Here is an 8,334-nt window from a genome sequence, read left to right on the forward strand (position 1 = left end):
GTGTGTGAACCAACGGGACGAAGCCAACATGATGCATGTGTGCGCTCGCATTCTCAGATTCTTCAGTACGATTATTGCTCTGCACGCTCCGTCTAAATCTTATTAACAGACTGGCTCCAACAGCGTGATGTCTGTTCCTTGCATGCATTGCATTACGACGGGATGCGATGGTATCCGAGGACATAAACTGATCGAACAACTGGATCCAAAGTTGATTGCTTTGGACGGTGCGTAAAGTGGTTGCCTACGCACTGCATTTCGTTGCACTGGTATGCATCCGGAGAGCGAAAGGGAACCAAGTCCAGTGGCTACTGCTTTTGACGATGGACATCAATAGTTCGCTCCTGATTGCCACCACCATTTCTGAGAGAAGATCCGCGGCTATAGAGCGAGACAAGTCTGCGATAATTAATATAGATTGCAGGGAGTAATTTAGTTTCATGCAACAAATGACTAGTGCTACTACAAGAACACAAATTAGTTGCTAATTCTAGAAGTCCTAGGAAAGTTCCACGGCATCACAGGCTCTTGCGGCAATGTCGACAATAGGAAACGCTTCGGTGAAGAGCTTCGGGTAAAACTGATCACACAGGTAGGAAAACCTACGCGACCGTACGTGCCATGAGTCCATGTCGGTCTAAAGGTTGTGGAAGTTGGAGCTCACACACCACACCATGAGGATGAGCAGGTTCGCGTGGGTGAAGGCCATCTCTACCATGCTCCCATCCACATCTCCGATAAGGGCTTGACACGTCCATGAGCACGTCGGGCCCACGCCGCGTCTTGCTACCACGGCCGTACTAAGACCTTGCACCTAATCCCTATTGGATGTGTTTTTTCACGGAGCCCATGTGATGTGTGCCACGAGGTGGGCTACCTATGTAAAGTGTTGGTGTTTGGGTTGATCTCGGTTCAGAAAAAAAAGGATTGTTCCCGACGCAATGTCAGATGTGATAGCCTCCATGTGTTGACCGTGGTGATGTGCAATTACATTCTCTAAAAAACTAATGTGCCTCTATTAATCATCAAAGGAAACAAGACACGCACAAAAACATACTAGAAACACCATAGAATTTGTTGGAGTAGGACGGTCAACAGCAGTCCCACGGTGAAAGGTAGTGAACGAAGCTCACTCGAAACAACCAAAATTAAGATGTCTACTTTTGTTTTAGCATTCATTTTGAGTCAAACTTCATTTAGTAGGGAAAGGAGAACATGGAGCGGACAACATGGGTCGAGGGCAAAACACTGAGATAGTCGTACATGAAGCGGATGATGAGAAATGTGAGGGCAATCAATCAAACAATTAATATTTATTAAAACAATGATCAAATAACAAGCAAGTAGTGCAAGCAATCTAAAGTTGCAAATGTACCACAAATAAAGAAGTATTTTAACAAAATGATAAATTATGGTACTGAAGATAATGTTGACGTTATATCTTCCTACAATAGACATGCTCAAATGGCATGCCTTCTTATTTCTTGTGCATGACTGAAAGGGGTCATCGTCCTCATGACTCGGCCGGGTTGCACTAGACATGATGAACAACAACCACTCTGATCAGCGCTCGACACATCCGCGAGCTTGTCGGGCCTACGGCGTGTGCTGCTGCCACAGCCGTTCTAAGGTATGTGTTTCTTCATGCATGCCCAGCTCGTCCCATGTGACGTGTGCCCCCTGGTGGGCTGTTTCTTGATGCATGCCCAGCTCGTCCCATGTGACGTGTGCCCCCTGGTGGGCTCTCCCTATAAGTGTGTAAATTATTTGTGTTTACTTTGATTGATCCCGGTTCTAAAAAGATGTTTATGCAATGTCGGATATCACAGATCCATGTACTCTCTTCGTCCAAAAAAACTTGTCCCAAACTTGTCCTTCAAATGGATCTATCTAGCACTAATTTGGTGCTAGATACATCCATTTAAGGGACAAGATTTTTCGGACGGAGGGAGTATGACGGGTGACACACACAAAAATGTACTACCTCTGTCTCAAAATATATATCGTTTTTGTACGCTAGTTTAGACTACAATAATGTCTTATATTTTGAGATGAATCAGTACTAGCAAGACCCAGGAAGATGACTATCTGCGAACATTTGCAGGAACACACTAAATTTCGTTAGTGGTACGGTCAGGTGTCCCAGGGTGAAAGGTAGTGAATCAAGCTCTCTAGCAATGTTGAAAGTTTAGATGCAGACTTTTGCTTTAGTTTATTTAGTGAAACCCTTCTTTTAGTAAGGAAAGGAGAATATGGGGCAGGCTGAGATAGTCACACATGGAGCGGGCTACGAGAAATGGGAGCACAATCGATCTAACCAATAATACCTACTAAGAGAATGATCAAATAACAAGAAAGTAGTGCAAGCATTATAATGTTGCAAATCTTCCAAACAGAAAAAGTATCTCGATGAAGTGGTAAGTTAGGGTTTCGAAGACAATTATGACATTATTTCTTCCTATGATAAACATGATCAGACGGAAAGTGTTTCAGAAGAAAAGGGTTCATCGCCCTCATTTATTGAGATAGCAAGTGTTTTGTTTCGCTTGATATTCAGAGAGAAATCACCGCCCTCATTTATTGGGATATAACAGACATGATGAGCGGCAGCTACTGCAATCAGCACTCGACATGTCCGCAACAAGGATGGCCTCGCACCGTGTGCTGATGGCTGACACGGTCGTACCAAGGCCACTGATGAACATAGTGTAAATCTGAACCAGCGTGATCAGACGGCAGCTGTTTATTTTGCTTGAAAGTCGGAAATAAATCATCGCCCTCATTTATTGAGTTGTACCAGACATGAAGAACGGCAGCCACTCCAATGAACACTTGACACATCCGCGAGCAGGCTGGCCTAGCACCCTGTGTTGCTGACTGACACCGTCGTACTAAGGCCAATGATGAACATAGTGTAAAACTATAAATCTCCACTAACGTGATCAGTATTTCTATTTCGTTTGAAAGTTGGAAAGAAATCATTGCCCTTGTTTATTGAGTTGTAGCAGACATGACGAGCGGCAGCCACTGCAATCAGCACTCGACACATCCGCAAGCAGGCTGGCCCGGCACCGTGTGTTGCCGACTGACACGATCGTACTAATGCCACTGATGAACATAGTGTAAATCTCAACCAACATGGTAAGATGGCATGTGTTTTATTTTGATTGAAAGTCAGAAAGAAATCATGGCCCTCGTTTATTGAGTTGTACCACACATGACGAGGGGCAGCACTCGGCACGTCCGTGAGCGGGCTGTCCGGCACCGTGTGTTGGTGGCAGTACTCCCTTGCATGCGTTTCTTTGGGTCCATGTGATGTATGTCCCCTGCTGGGCCATCCCAATTATTTGGTAATCTGATTGTGTTTAAATTTGATAGACCATTTTTCAAGAATATTGTTTTGATTGATAGTGATGCAATGCTATAGCTTGATGCACGATCAATGCAACATGCAACTCTTAGCTTGATCTTCTGAAGTACAAATTTTCCGTTGATCTTTTTTTTTTGAGTTATAAACAGGAATACAATTGAAGTGCTCATGTACAGAGTTTTTCTAGATAAAATGTAGCACTCGTGGGTAGTTTCCCTTATTGGTTTAGCAAATGAACCGCCTCGTTTGGCCATATGCATGCAAATTGAACTGCTCCCTCTGTAAACTGCGTTATTTTGTCTGACCTGATCGTGTTCCTCTAATGTCGATTTCAAATCAATTCATTAATTCATTTTCCTGCGAGTCTAGCACCTAGATTCTGCAACCTGCTATGATTGAATAGATGTTGTTTCGCGGGGAGCAGGCCAGCGTGTCGCTGTCCCCTCTGCTTCTCCCTTCCCTCCCCAAATCTCACCGCCGACGGTGCCAATGTGGTCACGCATCGCCCTCGTCTTCCTCCTCCTAGTGTCTGCCAAGAGCTACCATGCGTCTACCACACGGGATCAGCACGGATCATGTTTGATTTATTTTATTACAAGAGTATGCTGCTTCCTGATGACGCTGCCTTGTGTGCACTGCGATATATTCGTGAGCCTATACACACTACATACAAGTAGACAGCGGCAACTGAAAGCGGTGAAGCGCCGGAGCTCCCCCATGGCAGCAGCTGGCCCCATCTTGATCCTCTCCGCCATGGCCATAGTGTCTGCAGCCGCAGCAAATGTCGAGCACACGTTCCTGGTAAGCATGAGGACCCCCTGGTACTGATTTTCTTTGCAGCTCAAGTGTTAATTTTGGCAATATTGTTGGCATTCGTATGAAAACCAATCGAGCAGGTCAGCCAGGTAAATATGACGTACTTGTGCAACGAGATGCTGGTCACAGTTGTGAACGGGCAGCTTCCGGGACCGACTATAGAGGCCACTGAGGGAGACTCGGTGACCATTCATGTTATCAACAGGTCGCCCTACAACATTACAATCCATTGGTAGGTGATTCTTTCTTTCTTTCTTTCTTTATTTATTTCAAATCAATTCCGTACCACTAATATTTTGTGTCTGAGATTTGTTCGTTTCATCTTCGCATGCAAAAGGTGTGTGTGTGTGTGTGTGTGTGTGTGTGTGTGTGTGTGTGTGTGTGTGTGTGTGTGTGTGTGTGTGTTATATTCTGACCACCTCTAATCCTTAATATACAAAAGGCATGGAGTGTTGCAGCTGCTAAATTGTTGGAACGACGGGGTACCGATGATCACACAACGCCCCATCCAGCCCAACCACAACTTCACCTACCAGTTCGACGTCGCCGGGCAGGTAGGCACCCTGTGGTGGCATGCTCATGATGCCTTCCTCCGGGCAACCGTGCACGGCGCTTTGGTAATACGGCCCAGAGACGGCACAGGCTCCTATCCGTTTCCTAAGCCTCACATGGAGATCCCAATTATCATAGGTTCGATTGTCCGCGAATGATTGAATAATATCAACATGCATTTGATGATCGTTTAAGATATGGGCATGTTCTATGTAGGAGAGTTTCTTAACTGAGTTGCTCTTGTCGTGCCAGGGGAGTGGTGGGAGAAGGAGCTTGCACAGTTGGACAGGAACTTTACCAACGGTTACCTTGATGAATTCTCTAGTGGATCCACAATCAACGGCAAGCTTGGAGATCTCTTCAATTGCTCCGGTAATCAACAGTATTTTTGTCTTATACTCCCTACCGCTTTAGGCCATCCGGGTCAAAATCTCCCCACGAGTGTGCTCCCAATATTTTCTTGCGGTTTCATTCATTATGGTTGGATTCATGAACATGGTAGCATGATCCTCCGCCTCCAATTTTCTCTCTTCAGACGCCAACTTGGTCTTCCATTTCTCATCCTCCAACATCTTGAGCTCACTCCACTTCGTCATCTTCTCTTGTCCGTGTTCAGCCGCCAACACCTTCTTGGCCTCAACCATGCCAACAAATTATTTTTTGTATTTGCTACCGTATGCATTCCTCTTCTTTCTCTTGTTTTGTAATTTGGTTCCCTTCAAGTCTATTGTTGGCCTCTTCATCCACCTCGTCGTCCTCCTCAACGGATATGCTCAACCTTGATCTCTTTGGAGTGGTCTCCGCAACTCTTTCAATCCACTACCGGTATTTCCAAAGCTCTTTATAGCAATGATGCAACGCGAACGTCTTGTGGCCGAATTCTTGTTCCCATGCTTGAAAAGTTTTTTTGGATGTATGGGCCATACTCCGTGACATGCATACCGCTCGGTGGTGCATGATTCACTTAATTGATGCAACGGGACCATCGGTTACATTGGTCATGAATGGTGCCCCGAAGATGCCCAAGAGACCCTTGCACATGGCTTGATTATACCTCCAAGGAGTTTTTGTAGTACTCTCAATTCTCTCCCAAAACAGAGCCTTGGTTTGATCCATTCCAACCGTTGCATTCATGGAGATATTCATCCAAGCATAGCATAAAACCACATATTCAACTTGATTGTTGTTGTGAGTTCATGTCCATGATGACCGCTTGCTTCGGTCACCTCCCCAAGTTCATCTTTGTTGGTACAAGAATGATTGTGGAAACAGTAGATACAGTAAGAATGCAAAGTACATTTAGTGAGAATTGTATTCTTATAATTAAGCTACCAGCAGAGAAGCAGAAAACTGCCGAACAGCCTGGCACTAACATATAGCGCTAAGGCACTGACTGCAGTACAGAAAGCACTCCAAATTCAGATGTGCTGGACCAATTCAGAACTTCAGATCAGCTCAGAACTGTTTCCCTGATCAGTTCATCCATTGCTAACAAATCTATACAGAAAGTAATAAATTGTACCCCCTAATAGAGACCAGGAATTGGGCCAAACAGCTCGTGTCAACTGGCTACCATTCGAATTATTATTGTACCATGGCATACAAAAAATTCAGTAACCTCACTTCTACAAATTAACCTGGTGTTGTTGTACTCCTACACCATTCAAGCTCATGGTCGGGATAAACAATACTAATAAGTAATAACCCATAGATAGCATGGTACAGAAGCAAGCAACCAGTTCATACTAGCTATCTGAAGGAACAACAAACAGTGACAATTGACAGCAGCTGAAGAAAAATACGATCCTACTGCTACTCTCATCCATTAAACTGACATCATATAATACAAGTTATCTCAAGGAAGGAGAGAAGGGAATATGGGGTTGGCGTCGGTGAGTAGGTGTATGATCTCCATGGTGTGCTTGATGATGCGGGCCGGCATGACATTCTTCCTGTTCTGCTTGGCCTAGTAGCGCCCCGCCAGGACAAAATCAAATCAATAACTGATGAGTCAAAGACCAATCAATCTTAATATGTCGACTGACGCTTCTGAATTTACTTGAAGAAACGTATTCTCACTTACAGATTTTCTCCATCAAGTACAGGGACGAAGCTGCCATAAACGGCCTTGACGAGAATGTTCGCCTTCAATGACATGACAAACATGATTTGAGATGGCAAGTAGTTTCTCAGCAAGGTAAGATAGATAGATGCCACTCCCTCCATCCCACAAGAAAAGATGTTATTACATCAAAAATACTGAAACAACATGGTGCAGTACACTGTAATTAGAAGCGCGTGCAGATTTAAGATCGATGTGTGCATACCTAAAGGCGTCTTGGCAGAAGTGAGTGTTGAGCTTCCCGTCCCCACCCTTGACCAGGTAGAAGTAGACAGCGGTCTGCTCCAACAGGCCGTCGTCGACCAGCACGAGTAGCCTGAACGGGCCGAGCAAGCCCCGCCCCGCTGCGTCGGCGCTCGCGCTGAAAAAGAGAGGATCAATGAAACTGAGAAACTTGTCCGAGTAGAACTAGACAGAACAATACTGAATGTCTATCTAGGATAAATTTCACAACGATTTGAGCTGGATTTTAAGAAGTGAGAAAGCTAAGAGCTAAGAAAGCACAACCATGTAAGCTGCAGTTTGAGAGCTAAAGAAAAAACATGTGGTTGTACTGAAGAAAAAGAAAGGTGCTCAGCTACAACACCAACTGTTGTACTATGTGAGCTAAAATTTTCAAATCAAAGAATAAAAGTCTGTAGGAATGATCCGACTACTCATCACAGAAATCTCATATTATACTGAAAAATGGCAACTCTTGTTTAGATAGGAAAGTTCTAAGCAATTCAGTTCAGACAACCACCCCTAAAAAAATCATGTGTTTTTTAAAAATTCTAGTGCAAAGAAACATGACTGAGTGCGCCACACCAACATAAGAAACTTACTACAGTACCAACTAATCTGCCACTTTGCCCCTCAAAAAGAAACAATCTGCCACTTTGGCCCCTATTTTTGTAGCATTTCAGTTATAGAAACTGCAACTTTAATTGCTAAAACATGTCACTAGTACATTGAAAACTGGTTTATACACAGGCAGTAACCATGGTGAATGTACACTTGGAGCTATACCAGGATGTAAAAGGTTCTTACTAGTAACCGCAGTCAGTAACCAAGCCATGCCTCGCTTGTCTACTCGCAGCTAGTTGGGTAGCCTCGGCAGTTCAGAATCTTCTTAGGAGCGCAATGCATTCGTCTCGTTCATCCACCACCCTAAACATTCAAGTAAACGAAAGTGAGAGCTGGGAGCTAACTTAAGAGAGACTGCAGCGAATGAAATTAACAACTAGTTTTTTAATGGCTAGGGGTACACACAGCACATATATACAGTTAGAAAAATTGAGCGTGGGGGGGGGGGGAATTAAGTGGAGATGCTACATCCTCTTCATAGGAGACAATTCATAGGCAGCACTCAAGGTTTTTTTGGTGGCAATTGTTCTCGATCCAATTGTGCAAATGAATTCAAAACATCAAATGGATTGCAAATGAATTGATTCTAGGATGCAAATCAAATCATCTAAAGATGGACACACAGAGC

The 8,334-nt window shown here is 44.2% G+C and overlaps 1 pseudogene; it reads left to right on the forward strand.

Moving 5' to 3' along the window:
- Window positions 1-3,824: 3,824 nt before the first annotated feature.
- Window positions 3,825-8,334, forward strand: part of LOC119335195 — a 10,916-nt pseudogene continuing 6,406 nt past the window's right edge.

Source organism: Triticum dicoccoides, chromosome 7B, assembly GCF_002162155.2.
Source record: "Triticum dicoccoides isolate Atlit2015 ecotype Zavitan chromosome 7B, WEW_v2.0, whole genome shotgun sequence".
Taxonomy (NCBI): Eukaryota; Viridiplantae; Streptophyta; class Magnoliopsida; order Poales; family Poaceae; genus Triticum; species Triticum dicoccoides.